The 26,863-nt window shown below is 39.3% G+C and overlaps 1 long non-coding RNA gene across 1 annotated transcript in view; it reads left to right on the plus strand.

The window, feature by feature from the left end:
• LOC110362262 (uncharacterized) overlaps positions 1-24,934 on the plus strand; it is a 258,269-nt gene extending 233,335 nt beyond the window's left edge. Inside the window, exons 18-19 of the long non-coding RNA XR_010474328.1 lie at positions 8,325-8,408; positions 9,334-24,934. This is a non-coding gene — a long non-coding RNA (uncharacterized LOC110362262). The remainder of the gene's footprint in view (positions 1-8,324; positions 8,409-9,333) is intronic.
• Positions 24,935-26,863: the final 1,929 nt, after the last annotated feature.

The following is a 26,863-nucleotide window of genomic DNA, read 5'->3' on the forward strand; positions in this document are numbered from 1 at the left end:
TTAGGATCCCTTCTGAAAAGGGATAAAAACCTTTGTCATGCTGTTCAGTGTAGACCCAATCTTGAGACTATTCCCCATATGCAGAAAGGAGCAACAGAGCACATCTGGTTTTATGACGTAGCTGATGGTATTTTGAGCACTCAGGTCCTGCACTTCCCCTTGACCTCGCATCACCACCTTCTGTTAATACAATTACTTTTGGGGCATCCTCAGTTCCCACCAGCTTTAGTTTTGAAGGTAAACAAAATTAGTCCTTTCAGGGCACTTCTGAAACTGCCAGAAATGCACAGTGGAGCATTTTAAAGCAAGAGAGATGTAGGAGGAAAAGATGAGACTATAAATAGACATCTCAGTTCTTAACTCTACTTCTCTCTATTCCATTAGGGTAGGTAGAAACAAGAAAGTCTGCATCACAAAAAGAGAATTGAGGCATTTGGGTTTGCCTCCATGTCATGCTGAACAGAGAGTAATATCACCCCTAAGCTCATTGCATGGGAGACACCTATGCACAAATCTTTCCCTGATCAGCTTGAATCGAGGGTTTCAGTTAGGCTGGTCCCAGCTGCAATAACTGCTGGCTTAGGGACATTTTCTCCCTGACTTACTGAATTTTTAATTAGCTCTACAAGGTGGGTTGGCACTAGCAGGATATACTGAGACCGAGAAGCCCTGATCAGGAAGCTAGTCTGCAAAGTAGGTTCAAATCCTTGCCCTGCTCAATGCCATCTCAGGCTCAGTGACTATTCTTTCACAACTCACTGCGCTTTGCTGACTACAGGGCTCTCAGATGTGAGTCCTCTAATCACTGAAGAATTCTTTTTTTTTTTTTTTTTTTTTTTAATATATACAGAAAGTCCACCCTGTTTGGAAAACTTTTCCTTCAAAATCAACACATTTACAAGGTAACTTTAAGTTTTGGTGACTCAGTGTTAAAAAAAGAAAGCAAAGCAAAGCACCAAAAAAAACCCACAAACTGAAAAACAAACAAAATGTGTTTCATCAAAACCTGCAATCAGCTTAAACTGAAAAGGCATGGTTTCCCCTGCCCTTGGCTGCATGGTAATGTGTGTATGCAGCCCCAGGGAAAGATCCAACACCAATGCACTGACCCAGTGAAAATCCTAGAAGCAGGAAGATGGCATTAAAGACATCCATTAAGTAGTGTTTACATACACCACTGAGGTGAATTACTAAATTCCCCAGAAATATTTGCAATGTTCCCACCTGGGAATTGTACCTCAGATACAAGATGTTACACAAGTAACAAAATTCTCTTACCCCCTGGAGCTCATCTTCTCTTCTTAAATGCCCAGGAACCAGTGCTGCAGGGGTGGAAGGGGCTGGCGGTGGGGCACATCCTTTCCCATTTCCTCTTATTAGTACAAGTCTGCAGAATGACGACATCAATTTATTCAAAGGAGACAACATGGAAGCAGACCTGGATGCGTGTGACAGAGTGGGAGGCATCTCACTGTAATTAATGAGTAGTGAAACAAGAAGTTATTTATGTTGCACATGTCTAATGAATAGGAATTAGTCATATCTCTGATTCTTGGGCAACTATTTATGCTGCTTATCTGATATTTTAAAGGAAACTGCACTGGCTGTTTTCTAGTCCAAAGAGGGATGGGTGGGTAAAACAAGAGCTGACTTGTGCATTTTACTAAATATTAGGAAACTAATTTCAAAGCTTGGAAGTGTCTGGATGTATTTTTCCATATTTTTTTTCTCTCTTTGAGCTTTCCTGCCTTCAGTCAGGAGATGAAATGCCAGAAATACCCAGAGACAACCTGTCTACCCAGACAGCTCCCCCACGGGCATTGCTGCCCGGCGGGTGTTTTTCCAAACCACCCCTGAACTCTGAACCTTCAAATCATTTGCAGATCTCTTCCGCTCAGAGACAAAACCACATCCCTGCATGACTTCTGAAAACAGGAGTGTAGTGGAGGGCCTGGCTTGGCAAAGCTCCTGCGCATGGTCCAGCTGCTTTGCAAGGCAGCTGGAGTGCCTGTGAAGGCTGCTGCGGCCTCAGTTGCCTTCCAGGGCTGGAAACAGAGGAGCAGTGGATGCGATCATTGCATCTGACTCTGTGCTGGATGCTGGTTATGTCTGGGGGGCAAAGCACAAGCTGGGCACCCATTAGCTCTGTAATTACCCAAAGTAAACCTTCACCTCTCTGCTCAGGCTGGATTCTGAACAGAACTTAACAAGCCAAAGGCAACTAGGAGACCCTAAATTTCCAGTTACAAGCACTGTCTGATCTGGTGGTATTTTTTGGAAGAAACTAAAGCCTTCTGTCCCTGGTGATAAGCTGGTTTTTATTACGAAATATAACAGTTGTATTGTACATGACTGTTCCATACACTGCAATTTACAGAGTTGCTCCGGTGACTGCTGTCATCGACAGGGTGCCCTTTACAAGAGGACTTGTATCTCATCAAAATTTTCATTATTCTTAGGGAGAGGAAAAAGAAATATTTCCATGGTTGAAAACTCCTGTTAGGTAACTATTATTGAAGTGTGTACAAGATTGCACGTCAAAACATTTTTATTGTTAGCTGGTGGGAATTACATTGACTGACAGCAGCAGTTTAACAACTGAGACGCAGTGTAGTTTTTTTATTTTACTTAGTTTTTCGTAGATCAGCTCTGTATTTTAGGACACTATCATTTTGAAGTTATGAAGCCTGTCTTTAGAAATGCATAGTTCCTTCCTCCCATTTTCAATATTTTTCTCAAGTTGGTACAAGACAATTGAGTAGTGAAAGAGATTTTAAGATAATGATGTTTTAATTTTTTCTTTCTGCATGGTGTCAGAGTATCATGGCCTCTCAATAACATAACCAACGTGACTACAGGAAATACAGTTGAAATGAAAATGAGCAACAGTTGGGGATGTAACTTAGGACCGAATTCTGATTCTCTAATTATGCAGTTAACCAAGATACTCCAAACTTGGTGGAAATCAAATTACGTTTTACATCAAGCAGAGATATTAAAGGAAAAGCCAGTTGACAAAAGCAAGGTAACAGGCAGCAGCGGGTTTTTCCAGTAAAAGGTCACTCTTAAAAGCCACCTGGCATGACTTTTGTGCACTACTTATGCCATACTCTAAACTCCCTTCCCTCGCCTATGTACAAACAAATCCCCAGCCCATGGAGCGCGGCCCAGCTCTCACCTGGGGGTCCCAGCTCTCACCCGGGGGTCCCGGCTCCCTCCCACTCGGGGATCTCAGCGCGGCCGCGCCGCGGTCGGGCCGCTAGGTGGCGGTGGAGGCGCTGCCATGGTGCGCGGCTCCGCGCCCCCCTCAGCAGCTGCCGGCGCCGCAGCCGCTGCCCGGGGTTCGGGGAACCGGGGCTTTGTCGTTACCAAACCCGGCTAATGCCGACAGTTAGCTGCCCCTTTTCCCCGCAGCTGTGAGCTCCCATTGCTCGGATTTGAGAGGCTACAGCAACATAGCCTGTTCTTTGGAACTTTTGCTCTACTAGAGGAGGAAAACCGTTCCCACAGAACTTACTATTGTTATTGTCGCTTCAAAATATTACTTGCTGTCACACAATCATCCTGAAAAAAAAAACCAGATCTTTTTACTCGAGCCTTTGCCAGCCATGTGTATGGCTACTTACCAAAAAGTCTTTCATATCACCATATTCAGAAGCAATCCGCTGCACCAGGCTGTGATGACATCTTCTTCCACACTTAGGTTTTCCACCTTTATATTACCTCTCTTCTCTATTTTAATCCCAGGAAAGTATTTCTTCAATGTTTTTGCAGCTTGCCTTAGCATAAAGACCACAACTGTAAAAAAGCATATTTGAAAGCTGCAGAAATGTTTGGGACAGGAATCTTCTAACGAGATTGATGTGTTTGTTTGCCAGTGTACACAGGGTTATATCAAGGATGTTAACGACATTGCCAACATCACATTAATGTTTCTTGCTTCCTGTCTGTTCACATTACTAGCCTAAGTAGCTGTGTAATGCTTGTGTGACAACGTCACAAAAACTGACTTAAATGCGTGTCAGAGATGCCAAGGTAGTTGAGCTCATCTGAATTTGTGTTCCTGCAGCACTCTGCTCTCATGAGACCCCCACACTTCAGTACAAAAATCAGACTTTTTACTTGACCTCCCACATCTCACACATTCTTAATACCCTTCTAGAGTATGTCTCAGTTGCCATACACAGAATAAATTATAATAACAGCCTAACTTTAGATCTAATTGGCCAAAATGACTTAAATGTAATGGAGTTCACAGGCTTGTGCTGTTGTCTCCAACACCACAAAAAGCAGTGATAGTGCTCGGTGTCAGGAGGTACTGGAAATGAAAGCAGTTTGAGATGGCAGTTAACCATGGATTCACAATATCAGGGCAATTAGCGTTATGAAATGCTAGCAGAGAAGGCACACATATAAAGGAAAGGGAAAAGGAAGAAAGGAAGATAAGAAGAAACAAAGAATTATTTGAGAGTAACATATAGGGGAGTTATAACGTACTGGTCTTCATTTTTTGAGCCTATTCATGTGTGTGCATAAGCACACGCACGTGCATGTTACCCCAGCACATGACCGCAATAGCTGCTGCTGGAGATGGTGACTAGAAAAGGAAATGTGGAAAGAGATGGTAAATAGAAAAGGAAAGCGATCTAGAATAAGGAAGCCTGTGATTTTTTTATTTGCCCTTGAAGACTGATGGACTTGCATAAGCTTGCTTAGCTTCCTCATGGAAGAAGGGATTGTTCTGAAAAAAAATGCAAAAATTCACTCCCGGGTAGAGCTATTTCGAAGCAGTAACACAGTTGGCTCTCTAAAACGCTTTTGAACAGTAACACTGAAAAACTCTTAATGGTAGCAGCATGAAAAGGGCAGCATTAATTAATTCGGTCCTTGCTGGTAAAACACTGCCGTGCTTTTGAACTAAAAATTTCAAACTGCTTTTGTTTGTTTGCTAGGAGTCCAGCTCTCTTCTTCACTTTCTTTTAATCGAATGGGATCTTGGTTCTGTCTGCCAGTTTGAAGTAGACTGGAGAGAAAGGCCCCTGCAAGAAATGAATTTAACAACCAAACACTGTCCCAGAGAAACCAGAGCGGTTCCTCTGTGTTGGGGGGCACCAGACAGAACAGGGGGGCTATATGCTGCTCACAGACTCAGTGTTGCCCAGGTCCCATTTGGACTTCAAAGACCATCGGCAAAATCTTTTAAAATGTTCTGAAATTGTAGAGATTTGACAGTCTGTCCACAGACATCATGAGGAGCTCTGAGTAGTGGAGCTTTAAGCTGTCCCTTATTGCATTTAGGTGCCTAAGGAAAAGCTAGCAGCCAGTATAAATCTTGTGTCAGTGCCCTCTTGTCTAGTTCTGGTTTATTTCCTAAGTTCTGTTGAGGTTTTCCCTTAGAATAACTGAAATTAAATCCTGTACTTTGAGTACTGTCCACACACATGAAGTCTCAGTTTTAACTCAATTAAAATCATTAAGATCTTTTTAACATTAGCTTGGCTCTGGCTCTGCCTGAGTTGCTGGGATGCCTTCTTTTATGTGGAGACAAAGTTTGGGGTTTGGGTTTTTTTATGGTCAATCACGGTTTCTTTGGTAAAAAAAGCTGTCTCCAAGGGCCACTACCCAGGACAGAAAAGGTCACCCTGCTTGCTCCCAAGGGCAAATCATAGAGAAATACACCACTCAGACATTCGTTATCTCCACATCCAGCATATTGTTTCCTTATCAGGAGACACCAGTTTTGGAAGAACTTGATTTCTGAGCATGAAGCAGTTCCACAGACCACTTGGGCTTGACCTTCAAATGCCTTAGATAGATCCAAGCCTTGAAAATGACCCTCTGTGCTCAGGGAACTTTTGGGGGGGGGGGGGGGGGGGGAAATAAGTGCCCAGGGGGTATTTTCTTGACTGCGCTGCTGAGTCAATGATTTGCAGTGCTCTAAATCCACTGAAGATTTCATTAACTGTGAATAGGTTTTCTTAATCTAGGAAAAGAGAATAATAGTACTAAGGCTGATAGTTTGTGAATGTGGAGGTTAAATATATGCATGCCCCTATATGACAGGAAGTGAAAAGGAGTCTAGAGCTGGAAGAGCAATTTTGTATTCCAGTGGTTTTTTATGTGGGAAAAGTGAGGAGCTAAGAAGACATACCCAGGAGCAGACCCATGGCTTGTGCAGTGTTGCACAGAGTCCCAGCAGTACAAGGGGCCCATTGCCACATAGACAATCCAGTGCAGCCTGAGAGGCTGCAAGGAACCTGGCAGGGGAAACAGCTGAAGCAGCTAGAAAGCCCATCAGCTCTCAGCAGCAGCATTTGCAGTATTACAAACACTTGTCTACCTGAACTTGCTCCATCGATACTTCAATGTGACACACCCAGAAACAAGGAGAGGTTTTGCCAGACCTTCCAAGCAGCACAGAAGTGGAATATGGGAGAAGTGTGGTTTTTGAGCTGATCTCAACTCTATGCAGTCAAATACCCTTTACAAGAGATGGAGACAATAAATTCCGTGGTTTTGTTTAGGCATTGACATTTGGGTATTTGGAGCCACGTGTTTCACAGAAGCAAAGGTGCTAATTTCTCTTTTCCTACATCTTTATATTTTCATTTCAAAATATGGCTTTTTCATGAACTCATGAAAAATGATACTCATTAGAAACCTGAACAGTTCTTGTAGCTCATCTATTGTACATGTGTTTGCAGAGCACACTGTTGTGTGATCTGCTTTTGCGGCATTTAGAATGTGCAGCTGCAAATGAGAATGTAGGAGGGGTCAGCATTGAGGGGTTTGCATATAGCATCACCTACTGGAATCCCAGAACTCAAAATGAGCCAGAAGAAAACAACAGTGCTCTGCTTTGCATACACATATGGCCAATGAGCAACTCCAAGGATCCAGGTCTGATTTCACAATTCTGCACATGCACCCCTGCAAAACTTTTCAAAATCTGCAGCCATAAATGTGTAGGCATCTGAGAGTTGGATTCAGATCTGAAATTCATATTTACTGCTATCAATTAGGAGTAGAAAAATGCTTTATGATCACTATCCTAACAAAAACAAAACTTTAGCTGTGGATTTGAAGAGAACAATCACAAGATCTGTAAGTATATTTAAGTTCCTCTAAATCCCACTTATTTCAGTACAGGCACCTAAATTGAAGTTAAATATGTAAATACTCATCCCTATTGTGTTGGGTCAGACAGAATTTTGTTCCTGTTAAAATAATTGCTACTGTGGCATTAAACTATATGACATAAAACTGTGTGACATAAAGTAAATGAGTATAGCAAGGAAGTCAAAATGTCCATGAAAAATACATTCACATACCTGCTCTATCTTCATAGGCTCTTCTTTCTTTCCTTATTTGTTGTGCTTCTTTCTATGATCTGGCTCAGTCACTCTCAACAGGAAAACTTCATTGCAGTAGGTTTTCTTCAAATTGATGCTAGCTTTGAATCTTGTTAGGACTGGCTAGTTCTTGCAGCTTTTCTGATCTGAGCTCCAGACACTAATATAAGGGAAATATTTAACAGTACTTGGTAAATTGACTTAGTAGTGGGAACATGAATTTGAGACCAAAACAATGAACTTATGTAAAGCCTACAGCAACTTCATGATCATGAGTATTTACACAGTTAGCTAATTCAGAGAGATTTCGTTGGTCAGCCAGGCACAGAGACAGGTCACCCAGCTGCTGTGGACGGTTCACTCGGGGTTTATCTTGTGAACATGGAATACTTACCACAATACTCCAGTAATCACTTTAGCAATAATTCCTTGGACAAACTGTTCATGAGACAATAGCCTCAAACCACAAAAGAAGCTTCAATCTTTTAGTCAAAAAGCACTTACTTTCTTTTTTTCTAAGGGCTAAGTACTCTGTGCAAGTTCTTGACTATGAATAGCTCACTGTGCCTCCTAACCCACCGGCTGGGGCAGAGCCTTGACTCGGCCCCACAAAACCATCCCCACCCAGCTCTACCACTCCCTCACTTGCCCCAGGCACTCCTTGCTCTTCCACCCATGTGCCACTGTTATCCCAGCCCTATTCACATATAAGGCAAATTCTTTTTTTCTTTTCTTCTTTTTTTTTTTTTTAATATATATGTATATTTTTTTTTCCTGTCACAGATATAGTCTCTTTTATTTAGGTGGTGAATAGCAGACACATTTACATGCACGTAACTGTCTGTAAAGTTTCTGAAGACCTCAGCACCCCTCAGGATCATACTTATGCCAGTTTGTCAAAATTTGTGGAAAATCTCTTAGCATCATTTCACTGATCGACCGTCTGATCTTTATGTTTGTTTTCTTTTGCAGGTGTGACTGAGCCATGGTGAAGTCCTGTTGCATTCAGAAGAGCCGGATTGGAATGGGTGTAATCCAGCATCAATCCACAGAAAGGTGAGCAGGTTAGACTGTAGGTTAAGTGTGATGCCACTTTCCATACACCCCACACAATGTGTCCATCTGCACAGAAGTCACCCAAACTGTTCAGAGCTGCTCGTGCCAGCTTTGTTTTGGGATCCAACTGAGAAGACTGGATGTAGCTCCTCTTAGGAACTGGATCCAAACTTGCATTTTGTATCAAAGTATGTGACCCTATAGCACTTCTGCCATTCATGCAGGTCTTTCAAATTTCTATTTGCCCAGAACAAATAAATGTAGTCATATAAGTATTAAAACACACATACGAACCCAAACAAACAAAACACCACCACCATAACTAGACTTCTGTTTCACCTTCACTGGAAAAGCTGATCGTAAAAAGCTGACTGTGATCGTAAATGTTCTTGGTCATTTTACAAGGCTGTAGTGTAGAATATGGGGTTTAGAATTCCAGTCGCAGGGTTCATTCACAATTTAACATTTAACAATAAAATGGCATTTGTCAGTCACATCTATTGTAAGTTTACACAGCCATATTTCCCCCAGCTATCTACGTGAAGTAGACAGATACTGTATTAACAGCTCAACATGTCTCCACGTATTTTTAATTCTTTCCTCTCATTCATTCTGTTCTTCTATCAGGCAATCAGCTTAGGTCAGACTTACCTCAGTAGCCCAGCACAGCAGCCTGCATTTAGAGGCAGAAAATCTGAATCTTCACACTGCTGACCTTATTGTTTTACAGACTATTGATTGCAAGTCATGAGGTTTCATCAGTTCAAAGGGATCAATCTCTGGAAAAGAAAAACAGAAAGAAAGAATGAACCCATATACAGAATGAGGGCACTATTGCAACTGAACTGACAAGCAGCATTAGACTGATTTCAAGTAATGTGGATAAATAGTAATTAAAAGAGGTTCTCTTATCTCCTCTCTGCAGCACGGGAATGCAACCAGCCAGAAGTTTGTGGAACACCAGTGTGCCCACATGGCCTGCAGAGACAGGGATGCTGGTGAGGACCATAGCGAGGGCTGGGTGAGACAGGTATGCCCTTTCCAGGGGCTCCAAATGGAGCAAAAGCTGCACATTTCTCTCCATGGGCCCATGCCCAACTTGTTCTTTGATCCAGACAGCGCAAAATGCACCACCTAAACCAGAGACAACATGGGATGGGTAACAGGGTTGGTAACGAGCCCCTAGCCCTGTTCAGGCAGTTCCAGGCAGGGAAAACAGTGGCAGCAGCTGGCAGTGCCCAGGTGAGGGCTGGGGGCTGTGAGCAGGGGCTGTTTGCCTGTTGAAAGGCAGTGAGACAGGAAGGGCAACAGGAATTGCTGGAGCAGAGAGTCTGAGCAGACTGGAGGCAGGGTGAAGCCACCCCTGACAGACTCTGTCCAGATCTCCCACACCTGAATGCCCCTAAGTGCCCATCACTCCAGCTCTGATGCTAGACAGAGGGACCTGTTCTAAACATCTAAAACAAAGGTGGAAAAATAACGTTTGCCTGGAAGAAGGATCTTGCAAGATTTCATAAACTCATCATAAGGATTTATTTAAATACTGTGTTTCAAACCTTGCATAACAAACAAATAGATGCAGATAATTTTTATGCATCTCACCAACACTACAAAAAAGACCCATTTTTCTGACACTCAATCATAATATTGAAAATATGCTTCCTCCCTTGAGATACTGATAGCCAAGATTGTCAAAAGGGGAGTTGTTTTTTAATTCCTCCAACTGGGAATATTTAAAACAGCTTTGAGAAGATCTTTGTCTACATTTTGGTTTCCTACGTCTCCTTTCATAAATATACTTAGTGCAATTCATGCAAGACAAATCAGACTGCTTGTTTCCCAGCCATAGTCACCTACTGCAATGAGCTCACACTCTGCATTGCTCAGTATAATAGTCAGTATAACTGTATTAGTAAATGGGTCTATGTAGACTATTTAGGTCTGCTGAGAAGCACCATATATTAGTCAGATGGTCAGCTGAGCTATAGCTTTGTGGTAACAAACTTTTGGTATATAATCACATCCACAGCCATGTTCATAATAGTCTCGTGCAATAACTCAGAAATATGGCAAATTTTATACTCTCTTAAGAGCATTGCAGGCTTTGTTTGCCCTTTGTTCCCTTTATTGTATTGTATTTATAAAAGCCATGGCATTGAATATCTGAATTATTACAGCCTGGAAGAGATTAAAGGTAACAACCAGAAACACAAATGAGCAAAAATTCCAGTTTTGAGTCCTGTTGTACTTGAACCTGATGTTCGTCTCTGCCTGGAAAACTTTTTCAAAATGAAGCAGCATAATCTCAGCCAAAACCAGAAAAATGGCTGTGATAACCAGATGAGAGTGTGTGATCACATACTCCAGGTTCCTCATTCAGAGCTGTGACTTCTCTCATCTCACAAACAGAAAAGCCCCTTAGAAGATACCTAGCAAGGAGGTCTCTCCACCTCACCAGAAGCCCTCTGCTCTCCACAAGAGCCACTGTTTAATGCAGTTGCATACCTTTCTACCAGCTTTTCTTTAAATTATCTGTTTTTCACTGGCTTGTCTTCTTTTTGATGTTGCTATACTTACAGAATGAAATGAACCTGGAGATCCTACCTTTCATTCAAACAGAGATGTAATTTCCCTAGAAAATTATTTCACTTTCCCTAGAAATGTTTTCATTTTCACAAAAGAGTCAATGAAGCTAATTTCTAAAGTGACATATAATTTACTGAAGTTCAGACTAACAAGAAAAATAGTTTGTAAAAGTATACCTTTGTAGCTTTATTAACAACTGCTTTTCTTCTACTATTCTTAATATTTTGTGATATTGCACGCAGTAAGAAGAACTCTGAGGCATCAGCATTACAACATGGCATTAATTCAGGATGCACCATTTGACATTAGACTCATCAGGCCTTTAGGACACAAGTTAGGCTGCGAATTTCAAGTGTATTTTTGGATAAACTATTTGCAAACGAGATGTATTCCAAATATTTGCTCATTTAATTAGAACATAAAAGGTTTTTCTCTTTGACTGGACCTTGCTTCTGACCCTTCCTGCCTGTGTGTGGTTCATATTGTTCTTGGCTAATGAGATATAGAATATGTACTAAACATTTACACATTAAAGCCGTCCTTCATTCAGCATGAAGGTGTTGATACATCAAGGATACCTCAAACATGCTGAGATTCCAACAACTTGTCAGACAAATTAGCACCTTACCAATCAGGGGTAAAATTGAGTTTTATATTTCTCCCTGGTGGGAAGAAAAAAAAATCAAAAATCACTGTTGTTTAATGCTTTCTTTGTAAATATGAGCACAAAAAGCTTTATCACCTCTGTAGTGTAAATTATAGCCCTCACTGACTATCTGATTTTTAATTCATTGGTTTTAAATGATCCCAGACAGTTCAGAGCTATCCATTGTATCATGCCTCTCTCAGGGCAGAGATGTCCCCCCTTCTAAGCTTATTTCTTTCACAATTATTTCAAATTTACACCTATATATTAAAATGGAAGAAAAACAAATCTCAAATCTGTATGTTCCGCTCGCATATAACTACCAGGGCTTTTTAACCCAAATTCTAAGAAACACTTGGAATTAAGAGACTGTAGGGCAATTGAAATATAAAGGTTAACATTTAATATTTTTTTTTTTAGCTGGCTAGTTTTGATAATTAGTTCTCAGTGCTTCAGAATGCAGGTATTCAGACATACAGAGCACCAGAAAGACCAAGATAATCCAGCCACAGAATAACTGGACTGGGAATAAGGTTAAGGTCAACCTTGGGTGCTGTAGACATTACAGCAGGAACCAGTGACCTCTAGAATCACAAATCATGTATGTACTGGGGAGATCATGAAACAAGTTGCTACCTACAAAAGGTCTGGGGAGAAGAGGTTACTATCATACACCTCTAAGAAAGGAACAATATACACATCTAAAGAGCTTTATGTACCTCCCATGATCCCATCACAAACATAAATTTTCCAAGATTATGAGGTCATCAAATCAAATAAACCAATCAAATCAAGAGGAGGCCTAACGTTTCTATAGAGATCAGGTATGTACCTGTACATCATTCCTCAGTTTCCCCTTGGTAACTTCTTCATTCTCAATAATCTCAATTCAGTAGGGGTGGTGTTTTGGTTTTTTTTCTTAATACAAGAGGAACATTTGTGGACAACCTACCTGGTTGAAGTTGCTTGAAATTCCCTTCAGAAGTAACAGTCATCAAATGAATTTTCTCTCAGCTCTTCTTCATTTACCATTAAACCCTAATATCTAAACAAAACATACATACTTTTCTGTTCCACACCCGGGTATCTGCTCCATGTGACAGTTATCCTATGGCCACAACTTCCACTTAACTAGGACACGATGCCTTAACTGGTGTTTGTGTGCAATCATCTTTGTTCAAAGATTATATTAAACTCGTTACAGAATAGCTGCCTGGGAAAAGAGTGTTACTAGAAGCAGGTATTTAATTCTGAGGATGCCAATTCATTTTCTGCACTGTTTTTCAGAGCTGTCAGTACAACGAGTAGGGCTGTTAGTGCCCAGCAGCCATAACAAGGCAGACAAAGGTTGCTGAAGCAGACACATGGGATTGAATGTTGACTCTGTGGGCATTGCATAGGCACGTCAGACTTGTAAACCAGATTCTTATACAAGGAGCATAATATAGAAATCTGGAGAAGATAAAAGATTTGTATTTTTCATAAACATTCACAAACATTTTTCATGTTTGTATGGAACTTCAGAGCAACACTCCTGCACAGTAACATATATTACATATATAAAAACACTTGTGCTTGTTTTTGCCTTGAGGGAAAAAAAAAAAAAAATCCAAAAGAAAAAGACATAGAAAGTTTAAATCCTTAAAAGAGAAATTTTGGTCCACATACATATAGTGACATGATTTATAAATATGTAATTAAAAGGAACAGATTTACTGACAGGATCATAAATCTGTAGATAAGTGTTGGTATTTGACTAAAACAATAATGGCAAGCACTAATTGCATGTAGTCCGTTGCATGGCTACTGGAATCAAGTAGTGAAGAGGATCACAGTTCCTTATTAGTTAGGACCACCTAGAGTGAGGGAAAGCTTGAATGATCAAAGAGAAGACAGTTTTATGCTGCAGATGCTGATATACTCTTGAGCTTTCTAGCACAATTTCAGAGCCAGTATGAACACTTGACATACTAACTACTGAAGAGGGAAACAAATGTAGTATGAGACTACAAAAGTTTTGCTTGCATCAAAGATAAACAAATATTGTTCAGTGTTTCTATTCCCTATTGGATAGTTTTGTATTAGTGCCAGAACTCAACAACTTATTTTGCCTACCTTAATCAAGAATAAATTAGCCTTACTTCCTGATACCAAAGCATGAGAGATCCTGTCCTGCCTTCTCTGAATATCCATAGTAATCACCCTTAAATTATGACTCAGTAAGAGTAGCAATCGCCTCTGAGAAGGCTTTTGTTTAACATAACTGAGGGACATAAGCAGGAGACAAATACAATCAAGTAACAACCTGATGCTTCCAGTAAGGGTGAGCTTTACTAAACAGTTTTACTCTCCATACACATTGGTTTAACATTTCTTTTTGAAAGCTCTTCACAACTCCTGGCCAGACTACCTCTAATTTCTCTAAAATCACTAGAATCTTAAGGGGTTAAGTACTTTGTTGTAGCAGGTGTAATTGCTATATTTAATATATTGTTGTTTATATTTATACTATTGTATACACAGGGAACATATTAAATGTTTCCTCACTAAATAAGCAACGTACACTTGTAAAAATATTCATGGGTATTACATCTCAGTTCTTTGAAATCTTGAATCAAGGAAATAAATCTTAATATAAAATGGACAACTGCCTAACTAGAAAAGTTGCCACCACCTCCTTGCCAGTAGCTAAAATCCACTTTCTCACTCCTAAAATGTCAGGATGCAGTTTGACAAAAGCTTAAGAGAAGAATAAACCAGTGCATATGATCATGTGCTTCACTACAAAGTCAACATCCATTCACAGAGACCTTCAGCTTGATATAGAGATGCCCAATCTTATTTGAGTTTGCTTTCTCAGACCATTCTGCAACACTACTACAGAATCAGGAATGAGCCTAACTACTAAATTCTGCCTTTTTGAAGACACCATGGCAACCCTGGTTTAGCATTCAAACAGAAAACAAAATATCCATGTTCAGATTTGGGGAATCCATTTAAACTTTTAGAAGAAATGAGAGGCTGGGGCTGTCAACTTTGAACCATCCCCAAGTTTAAGGTTCAGACTTCATTAGTTTTGGCTAGGAATACTCTCTAATTCCTAACAGAGTTTCCTCAAGTTGCACTTGAGAAATTCGTCTTTTTTTGTACAGTGTAAAGTATTCATAAAAAGCTAAAAACTGTGGGAAAATTAGCATTGATGGATGTTTTCTTATCCTCCATCAGGAAATGATGTACTTGAAACTCATTACAGATCTTCGTAGAAACTCTGCTGAATGTGCCTTGGGCTTTGTGCTGATCAGCACACACAGAGTTTACTGCATAATTCATCTCTCTTGTGTCACATTTAATGTATAACATGTATTTCCTCTTAATTATGAAAATGAAAATGTGTCCTTTCTTTTAGAAACATAATCATGAAATTACTACAGATATTAAAAAACATGGAGTTGTGTTTTACCCATTTTAGACAAAACTTCAAATTTAAGTCAGTATTACCTCCTACACAGAAATAAGAGGAAAGCATCACATTAAGAACTCACCAAACATGTTTTGCTTCTCCTTTGTGCACCAGACACAGCCTCTCCCCTGTGGCTACACAAGGAGAGGTGCATGGGATCCCTGTTGTCCCACTGACTGCCAGGGTCATCCTTTTCATTGGAGCCGTGGGTTGGCATGTGGTCCCCTTAGCTTTCTACCTCAGAGACAGGTTTGGATGTTTTCATGTCTCTTTTCAAAGATGTCAACAAAACATTGGCATCCTGTATCTCATTTTCTTCATTCAAGGCTGAAGATTATTCAGTAATATTCTACTTCACTTCACACATCCATCTATATGAGTCTGTTCAGCTTCCTTTACCAAAAGAATGAAGAAAAAATAAAATCCTATCTTAGCATCATATCCACACCAATGTATCTTATGAGGTTATATTGTCTACCACCTTGAAAGAGTAGGAGAGGGAAAGATTAAAGTGATGGAGCAAGAAAAGGAAAGGAGCAACACCATAAATCTGAAAATATACCATTCTTACTGGGAATAGAAAGGAGAAGGAGGGAGTTTATCAATACACAATGGTACATTTGATCCCCATATTCTTATTAATACATTGACTATTCCCCTTTGGAGAAACAATCCTGTACCAGGATTATTTGCTCTGTGGCTGGTGAGGCAACTGGGTTAGTATTTCTTTCATCGTTCACACTAGCATCATGTCAGTACCAGGTTTTAGAGGGCTTTACTAAATACCAAATCAAAGTTGATAGTCCAATAGATGTTGTAGACCTATTCTAACCATTCTTATTGCTTGCCTGGATTACATTCAAGCGTACAGTGTCCAGTTCCCAGAGGAAATTATCTCTATTTTGTGATCATAGGTATGTGCATCACATTCAGAAATGCAACCACATGTAGCTTGAAGCCTACCTCAGATGCTACAGCTCTGTACCAGCTGTGAGACACAGGGGAGCCACAAGTAATCTGAACAGGAGGAAGCAAGGCAGCTGCCCTAGGATCCAGCCAAACCGTGTTCCTCAGGGAAGTGTGATAGGGCCCTTGCAGACAGAGTATTATCTTTCACTTATGAGGCAAGGTCCCATAGTTCTCTCTTCTCACAACTTTCAGGAGATATTCCCTTTTAACTCTTGCCCTCATGAAAATTTCATTCATAATGGCTAAGGTCAGTATAGTTGATTAGCTGGCTAGAGCAACATGAAGTTGTTTATCGGCAAATATTGGCGGTGACCTCTAGAAAATGAGTCTGGCTAAAAAGACTTATTTATCAGTAGTGGTGTCCAGGAACAAGGATAAATTTCCATTTCCCCGGCTGTGGAAAGACCTGAGCAGAACCCCACCAAAACATCTCTGAAGGATGAGAGCACAATTTTGGTGGCTTCTCCGGGAGGTTTCAACTCCACTATTCCTTCTACAGATGAGAAAAATACATTTAACTGCCACAGCTGATGGTTACAGGGATCAGGGTGTAAAAAATAAACAAATAAATGAATAAATAAAACTGGGGGAAGATTTCATTTTTACTCAGCTGATCTCTGTGAGAAACAAAAACAGCCTTGGCAGAAAGAATGTAGGCATTTTTAACCTTCTTCTTCCAGGTTAGCAAACAGTACAACACCACCAGTTACTGTAGCATCTGAATTTCTTATGGTATACTTAAGCATCAACTTCTAGAGTCACATGGCTGAGTAAAATCACCCAGTGCTCTTTTTTTTTTCTTGAACCCTCTATTCGTGATTGTACAGAAAAGTTTGGAAGTGACTTCTAAAACCACAAGGCCTGGAAGGCTAGACATGTCAAATATATTCACTTAACTTCGAACTCATGGCTTTGAAGACAATCTCATGATTTCTAGATGCTTAAATCATATTTTATTGAAGCATGCGATAGCAATGCTGCAAGTGTTGGAACACAACTTTTATCACTCTGAAACCAAAAATACCTCTTAAAAATCACTGGTATAAGCAGTCACTCCTGCCGTTACGGGTAGCTGAACAATGCTGCTTCAGCTTATTTAGAAGGTGAAGAAGTAAAACATTTCTGAATAATGTAAGCGAACATGAAAAAAACCTGTAAAGAAAAAGGATAATGAAATATTCTTTTATGAAATGCAGGTATTTTACATAGTCATCTTACAATAAAAGCTTTTTCCATCACATTAGCATTTACCTCAGGGCAAATTCATAGTTTTTTTTTTTTTCAAGGTATTGATTCTTTTCTATATCCTAAATTATATTTAAGTAATAATTCTATTTATTTTTGTTTTCATCTCTAGCTCTCAGTTTTGGAGTGCCTTGCCTTGGAACAGCCTATTTCATCATTACACACTGCACCTATTTTACACTTCTTGCAAACTTAAGGGTATTTTGCCATTAAAGGGTTTTTTGGCACTTTTTATCAGTTGAAAGTTGGTTTAAAACATTATAAAAAAAAAATGGAATGATTAAGATGCATTCCATGCTAGAAGTCCAACAGCTCCAAATGTTCTTCATTTTTCCTTCCAAGCCCACATATTTCATGAAACCTTCTATTGTTTTATTTTTCGCCCTCAGGTTTCTTTCACTCTTCACTGGCATAAACAGAGAGACTGATATTCTTTGAAAATGTATCTGTGCAGATCACTTGTCCTTGAAGTACAATATCTTATTTACAAGAATATTTCATTTGAGAGCTGAATTATTGATAGACAGCCTTGACATAATATTTGGGACAACATATTGTTGCTATATTAAACTATATTGTATTACTTTCAGCTCAACAGATGGAATAGTTTGATTTTTGTAGTTTTGATCATAGAAATTCAGAAATTTGACAAAGTGCATTTAACCTGGCAGATCAAAACATACTCCTTAGTTTTGCTGAAGAAAGGCTTCACCAATATCTAAATTTAAGAGGGAAAAAAAGTCTATTCTCTCTGTAGAAATAGGCAGCTCTTCACACTCCAGTCTTAAAGCTAAGAATTCCTGGCCACATAATTACATTTTTCTAAAAGTAATTTGTCTATTGTAAAGCTCCTACATAATGCAAGCATGAGGGAATTTTAAATACAATATTGCATGAATGCTTCTCAAAACAACAATTTTTCAACATTCTCCGAAATTTCTGTCAGCACACTTAGCAGCGTGACTGAATCACACAGTCAGAAGACACCCAAACCCCAAACAGTACCTTACTAATAGCACTTCACAAACCTGCTGTCTCAGGTCTCTAAAGCCCCCACGTGCTCTTCTAGCTCTGATTTAGATTGTCCATGATAATCATTGTTGAGAAAACAAAAAAACCCGTCTTGTTCTGAAGCCATGCAAGGTTTAACTCCTACCTTTTCACTGGAACAAAAGTCCATAGGTGTAATGCTGCAGGGTCAGACCAGTGGGGTAGCTAGCTCAGTGTCCTGGATCCAGCTGTGGTCAACAGTTTAGCACTATTAGAAATACCTATGAAAAGACCTTTTTTTTGGTCAGTTGGTAAGAGTCAAAATTATCCCTAGCACCAAAGACAGTAATTTGCCTTACCCACCCTTAAAGCCTTGCTAAGATTAGTCACACAACTGTTTTCTTCTCAAGTAGTCTTACAGACTACTCAAAACCAATCTTTTCTCTGCCACTATCATGAACAGAATTTCACCAAATTTTATTGACTCATCAAAGGGCACTTCTCCTGAATATGCATCCGGACTTTTATATGTTTTATAACACTGTCGGGTTTTGGTGCAACTGTATGTTCATAGAACATACAGTAAAGCAAATCTTCTCCTATGTTCTTAGAACATCACCTTGAATCTAGAGACTCCTCAAACCAAAGCTCCTCTAAAGACAATTTAGTCATTTTGCCTCTGTGTTACAGTTACATTGTCTATACATTTCTCTTTGAAGAATAAGAAAAGAAAGTGGAGGAAGCCAGCCAGTGATACCTGAAAAGGCTTCCTCAGCAGGGATGGGAGTTATTTCCTCAGCAAACAGTTTGGCAGTCGGAGGACCATTAAGCACCTCTTTCAGCCCTTTACTCAGTGGAGAAGTATCACCAGAGGGTGATTAAGGAGAGTTGGATTAGAGGAATCCCAGCTTCAGTATGGTAATATATAACCAGAAACTAATGTCTCCTGTGCCAGACTTGTTCTTCCTCTTAGAACAGCACGTCACTCTGCATCATGGAAATGAAACAGCAGATGTTTCCAAATATAGAGCAAGATTCACTGTGCTTGTCAGCTGTCTTCCTGGACTGCAAACGTGCATTATAACTATAGTGGCAAAAAGCCACTTCTACAATACCTTACAAAATTAGGAAGACATCAACAGTTTGAAATAAAGAGCATATCCGTAATGTTTTTTGCTGCTATTTGAAAGATGCAGAGTGGAGGAGGTGGAACTGTTAGTAACATCATTCCTCCAGAAAGCCTTTTCAGCTAAATCCCTGTAGAGAGTCCAGCTGGACGTCTGCAGGAGAATTTGACACTAACATCTACAGTAGCCATTCAGTGGGTGCTAGCTGATGAAAGATATGGAGCTCTTAGAATAAGAATCCTGTTGAAAACCTGTGGCAGCTTTAAAAACAAAACCAGGTACTGGTTTCCAAAAAGGAACAAAGTATATTGTGAACTTGATACTCCTCTCAATTTTCAGTTGATCTTTAATCTGTGAACCCACCCACAAAACAAGTGCTAGTTGTTTTTTATTTTATATCTTTTTGAAACAGAGAAGGCAATTGGTGATATGACGCCGTTTCACTATGTTAGAAATAGCTGTGCAATTTGGAAGTGGTAGAGGGAGTGTATTGTCGGGAGATACATGGAAGATAATAACTTCTTTAAGATTCATGGTGGCAGTAACTACAATGAGAAAAAAAAAAATGGAACTACAAATGGACCCAACCTCAGAATTTGCATGGATATAAAATTCAATATTCCTGGGATTCCCAAAACATATAGATCTCCGTGGCTGACTGAGCTGTTATATTCACCAGCTTTGAAGTCAGATGAAAGTCTCATTATTCCAATCCAATGAATGTAATCTCCTCACTTTTTTCAGTAGGACAAGAGCCACTAGGGGATACCTTTTACTGAATGACAGAGCATATTGAGAAACAGTCAAATATTGGGAATAAGCTCCAGGATGGTCTTGTATAGGACATGAAAAGACAAGTCCAGAGTAATTCTAACTGCAAAATTGGAATGTCTTAATAGCGTTTGGTCATTTCTAAGACATAGTATGCTGGGGAAAAAAAAAAAAAAAAAAAAAAGGTCTGTGGAATGCTCAGGATTACAAAATTTCACTTAAATGAGGAGACAACACCCGCTACGGTGTGAAGGACCATAATCTCTTGCATTTATGTCTACACCTGCTCAAGCAGTCCTCTTTTAGCAAAATTGGATCTATTTCTTTTGTAACTGTATTTGTTGATTTTAACTGAAATTTCAGAAACAAGAAAGCCTTTTGCCATTCTAGTTTTTCTTGTCTTTGTTGTGCTCATTCCACAACAAAGATTAAGCTTTTATTTAAACTGGATGACCCAGTATATTCAGTTCAGCTGCTAGATTGACTGTCACTGAGTTGTCAAATGCCTGTTATGAATAGTATACAGAAGGAGAACAAGTTGACCTTGAACTTGCTAAATGTTTTATGAATACTATCCATTTCCAGAAAAATATGAATATGTTTTCCAGATTTGCTCTTTTTGCTTTCCTTAAGCTGTTCTCTGTAACAAATGCCTTTCATCTTACTGAGATGTTTGTTACATGGAAGGTTTGGGAGAGGGCGAACATTTTAATGATGAATTTAATGCTTGTGGATTGTAGAGGATTGATTATATTGTAGGCTGGACTTCACTAAAGGCTATGAAGAATATTGTTGCTATAATGTTAACATTGCTTCCTAGGACCTGTCGAATTCTGCTTTATTAATTTCCATTACTGGGATGATTTGGTCTTAGTGACTATTCCTTCCTCTTAACTGGCATTTTTAGGCAAAATCAGAGTAGAGAATACTGTTTAAATAGAAGAAACAATGCAACCATAGTTTGGATCTTCCCAGCTCATACAAGCCCGTGCATTATTTCCAAACATAAGACTGCGACCTCAGCACCTCCAGATGGTGTTGGAAGCGTGTAATTCTCATGTATATGCAAGAGACCGTAGGAGGAAAGGGGGGCAGTTAGTACTACAGGATCTAGGTCATAGGATCCTGGTTGTAACCAACAGAGAAGTATGCTAAATAGAATTTAAGACACTTGTGCTCATCACTGGATTTTGATCAAACACTTCAAAAGTAAAAAATAGCAGCTAATTTACTCTGCCATGAAATATATTGGTTCCTTTTCAAATACATTGGTTCCTTTTCAAAAGCCACTTTCAGCTCTTTCAGAATTTGTGGACAAAGTGGTTTCTAGCTAGTATATAATTTTAAATGCTTTTTTGAAAGCTTCTTGCATGATAGAGTTCATAGCAACAGCTTCTGCTACTGCCTTAAGAGCACAATAAGGTTTAATAAGAAGGATGCACTTCAGTTCATAGATTGCTTGTTTTCTGCTTTACTTTATTCACCATAATCCTTACCTCTTCTTAGAGAAAAAAAAAAAAAAAAGGCAGCCAGGGACCAGTATTGATCTTCTCTATCCCAAAGCAGGTTCCCTTGATCTGGATCGAACCTGTCTCTGTCAGTAACAGCTTTTCCAGGAGACAGTTCTATTTAAAATGTTTCACAGGGCATCTAGTTATTTGTTCATTTGTCAGGAATGGTGGGAGAGACTATAATAGACAAGCAGCCTCAGCTGGCTGCTGGATGTAAGACTAGATCCAGTCATATCACAAAGACAGAATAAGAATATATTTTCCGCGCACTGTGGAAAATAGTTTTATGATACATCTTGACCCAAGACTTATTAAAAAAACCATTATCAATATTAATTGAAATTTAAAATGCCCTTAGGAATTTCACTGCAAAATTTTTACTCTAATGTTGGGTTTGATGTTACAAATGAGAGGTGAGTGGCAGGAGCTGCCATCTGGTACACATGGCAGCTATCAATTCCACACTGCAAGATCTATTTTCAAGTTGAATGTACAAGGAAATATGTTTTCCCTCAGAGCACATTCCCCATCATCTGTACCATATACTCGTATAAATGTGGAGAGAGGACAGAGACTCTCATTATAATCTTGTTTATCTAACTGAAACTAATCTCAGTCTTGTGGTTTTTAAAGAGCTTCATCTGAAGGATAGCTTCAAATGAACATGGATGTGCACAAATAGTAGAAATGAATGGGAGGTGCAAGCATGGTCCAGACTGTCCTGTGTCACTTGTAATATCACAAGGCCACTAACGTCACTTAGAGAGGCAGTTGGAGTGCCCATTCTACATTAGAAATGGTGACAAGAAACCCGAGACCCGTTCCTTTTCTTCTGACACACTTACAAGACAAACACATGCTCCATTAAAAATAACACAGCCCTGCTCTGATATATTTCCCTCCCATGTGTCTGACTTAAAAATATGCCTTAGTTCACAGTGTTATGCTTATTAAGATATAATATTACTGTTCTGCAATGAGCCACTTCAGAGGACGCAGCAGGGAAGCTGGCTCCCATTGTGCTAAAGAGGGCAGCCCCTTCCAACTCAGCACTGGAGCAAAACATTCTCCTCTTGCAACACTCTCTTCCTGCATCCAGAGTTTATTTTTTTTAATGTTTTCTGGTTTTGTTATTTTCTCCAGCCATGCTGGTTCCACTTCTGAAAAGCTTTCGTGACATAATTGACACTACAGCAGCTAGGGCTGGGAGCACTGGAAAGCAGCTTATTACATTTTATTTTCTTTGCACAGGTCACTGAGCTTCCAGTAGGATTTTACCACATCTTGTTGTGGAGAGCTTTTAATGCTAATTTGTTACTATTATTTAAGAACAGTCTGCTGATAGGGAGACTACTAGCATGCTGTCTAAACATCAGATATTATTTTGACCTTGCTTTATTCCTGCAATAAAATCTGATCGCAGGTTGCAAATGCATGCTGTTATTCATACATTAACCAACAACAGGGGTAGCCTACATCATAACTGTATGTGTATGGAAATTATGTAGGGTTTTGTTTTCTTCTTCTTCTTTGGTTCACCTATATAAAGGAACTCACGTGTGTCACTGATACTTTGCATTAAAAACGATCCATAAAAATATTAGGTATAAATAATGCAGAATGGCAGTGCACATGTGAGGCTCTATGCAAAGCTCGCAGTTGAAATGATAAAAGATTGAAGTGATTAGAAATATGATTCCAAAAGAAGCAGATTAGAAAAGTATTCTGTTCTGTATCTTAGTAGTAAAGACAAGTTTAGCTGCGTTTGTTGCACAGATTTTTTGAATGAGCATGTACACGAGCACAGCATATCCTGGTTTAGGAATGAAGGGGCACCAGATCTTCCCCAGCAGGCTCACTAGCCCAGAGATTCCTCACACTGAAATTACCAGCGGACAGCCTGACCCCAGGGACAGGTTCACTGTCATGTGGTGGCGGCTGTGAATGTTTCAAATATTTAGTACTTATGCAGACACTAGCTCTTCTTAATTGTTTTTCCTTCAAAATATCTGCAGAAAAGCAATTCAATGAGTCTGGTTAAAGTGTTACAGGGTTTTGTGACTTCTTTTAAAAGACACTGTGCTTCTGCAAATTTAAGTATCAGTATAAACTTCGTTTTTCAGAGCAGAAAGTTTGTCACAAATTGAGAACATTTATAAGCTTTTTCTTTTTTAGTATAATTTGATCAGCATCACTCTTCTTGCTCCAAGTCTAAATTACTGAGAACCTCTGTTTAAGAATGATTGTTTATGCAGAAGGATCTTCCATTATGAATTAGAGCAGCTGAGGATTTGGCATGGGTATTTACTCACTCCTTCCCAGATTCAACTTCCCATCTCAGCTGAGCAGGGGCTTCGGTTTCAGCCTCTGCTTGAGCCGCATTTTTGAATGGAAGTTTTTTCAAAAACCGTTGTCCACTCCATTTAGCTCTCCATAACCACTAGTAACATGATGCAGTTCTCAAGTATCCGTTTCTCTCTCTCTCTCTCAAAAAAAAAAAAAAGCAGCTGTCTAACCCAACATTGACATATTGATGCTTCATGTCATATATTTCAAACCTTTACTACAAATTTTCGTATCTCCATCAAGTCCTTTAGTCTTGGACATACAAATAAGGGGGGGTTGAGGCTGCTGTAGTAAGAATTCACACAAGGAATCTTTACATGAACTCACATGCTGAGGCTGGTAAATAGGTTCACAAGGTGGGGTTTGACATCCCAAGGAACTTCATATCTGAGGATAAATTAGGAATGGTTCGACTCTGCCAAGACAATATTAATTCTTGAGACCAGACCATAGTAGGCAAGCAAAAAGGTCAGTCTTTCCCCAGGATAACAGGGGGGTCACTTAAGCAAGTCCAAAACAGGAGACATACTTCATCTGCACAGAGCTGGGACTACAGCACTACATAGCAGTGCTGCTCTGGGGCTTGTCACCATGTGAGTGTCTCTACAAAATAAAGTGCTAGAGTCATACGACACAAAATATTGACCTTGTAAGCCAAGAGGGAAAGCAACACTTCCACACAAGACTTAAGGACAAATTAAAAAAGAGCCAGAGCCCTCTTGGAATAACAAGAGAAAAGGATGCGACGTGGATGGCACAGACATGCAAGCAGACAGAAGAGCTGGAAAACTGTGATGAACCTGAAAAGGTGTCTCGGTGCCTTAAAAAAAACAAAAACAAAAAAAAGCTGGAAGTTTTATTAAAAATACAACAAAAGATAGCAGATGCATAATAATTAGCTCAGACTCAGAGAAAATAGCTGGAATTCTGTAGGCTGACATGTAGAAAAAAGATATTTAGGAAATCCAAGGGGGTGAAATTACGTCTGTCATGAAAGGAAGCAGTAAGGATAGTAAGGACATGACTGAAAATTTGAAGAAAGGCAAGGGCTAAGTGTGAGAGACATGCATCAGCAATACCTGGGAGATCCTGCTCTGCAGGTGTTCAGGCAAGAAAGGAGCAAAAGCAAACATGAAGACTACTGCAAGGTGGCTAGTCTGACAAGACGTTTCAGATTATCTTTATGAATATCATAATGGCTAAATAAGGCTCTAGGAGGAGCTCTTCAGTATTCTCTCAGTAATCACAAGGACCACACTGCTTTATAATTATTTAATTTATTTATAATTATTTTTAATTTATTTATAATTATTTTAAAATTCAGTATTACTGGGAAAGGTAAAGTAATTTTTACTGGATATTTGTACACCTAGGTAAATCTTTTCTCTGGGAAGGCTGCAAGTCTCACAAAATACCTTAAACATTTCACTGCCTGCAAATCCTCTCAAACATTCAATCAGTAGGCTTGATCAATAGGTAACTTTCCTAAAGCTCTTAAAATACTAGATTAGTCTTTGCCCAACACTCTCTACTTTCTTTTAGCCTAGAAATATATGTAGATGATTGGCTTAAATTAAATCTGATTATTTGGGATCTATTATCAAAACCAGACATTTAATTTTGTGTTTAAATACACACAACATTTGTTTTATTAAAATCTTGTTTTATAAAGGATTAAAATGTCCCCAGTACGTATGCAGACACATTAGCATATACACATTCCTTAATTTTTTTCAGAGTGATAAAATAGCTATATAGCAGATACCAATCATACAAGCATATACAGACCCAAGACTGTGGATCTGCTCTTCCCACTTAGGTGAATAATTCCAACAGTTCTTAATTGTTCTTCATTTACATGGGCCTAGAAAATCCTAAAATTAGAAAATACATAAAGACTGAGCATAGCCTAAAGAATTAGAGGGATAATGGAGGGCACAGGGTAACAAAAATGTTATGTTCTATTTCTCAGTGGTAGAAGTCCTGATAAGGCAGATGTTTGTTTAAATTCCTCAAACATGCCCTCTACCTAACATTGTGAGTCTTCAGCAAACATGAGCATTGATATGACAGGCATCTATTCAGCTTTCAAATTATGTAAGTACAAATATCTACAATTTGGATTTTAGCAATTTCAAACAGTAGAAATGAATCAGATAAGAAATGGAAAAAGTGAATTTTTATATTGTAATTGTCTCAGGAGACAGGGAAGGAGAATTAAGTAGAAGTATTTGTGATCTTAAATGCAAATTGGATGACATTTTGAAAGATCTATAAAAGCAAGACAGTGATTAATAGAGATGGCAGTGAATTTTTCCTCAGAGTAATTAAAGTTTCTGTTTTTCTTTTTTTTTTTTTTTTCGCTCATCTGTCATTCAAATAATTCACAGACAGTAAGAAAAACTTCATGTTAAAGATTCTGCTTTCATATTATTGAAATGAATGTCTGAGACAACTACTAGGTGAGATCCAGGGGAGCATGAAGAGCATTTTCCAGCCAAAAATAAGGCAAAATGAAACCAGGATCTTGGCATGTCGTCTTCCCTCTCACATTGATGGTTACTTGGCACACTGATATACGTGCACCCACGGCTGCCCAGCCTAGTTCGCCCACAATGGCTGCCTTGACACAAAGATTCACTTGGCAGATGTTTACTTGCATCACCTCCAGGACCCCAGTGAGTTACCTTGACTGAAAGTCAAGCCAAAAAGATTCAGTGTTTGCCCCCTTCAGGTCCTGTTCTGTCTCCTCAGCAGCAAACTACTCCACTCAGATCAAAAATCAATTTAGTTGCAAGGTCATA

Source organism: Columba livia, chromosome 8 (genome assembly GCF_036013475.1).
Source record: "Columba livia isolate bColLiv1 breed racing homer chromosome 8, bColLiv1.pat.W.v2, whole genome shotgun sequence".
In the NCBI taxonomy this organism is placed as follows: Eukaryota; Metazoa; Chordata; class Aves; order Columbiformes; family Columbidae; genus Columba; species Columba livia.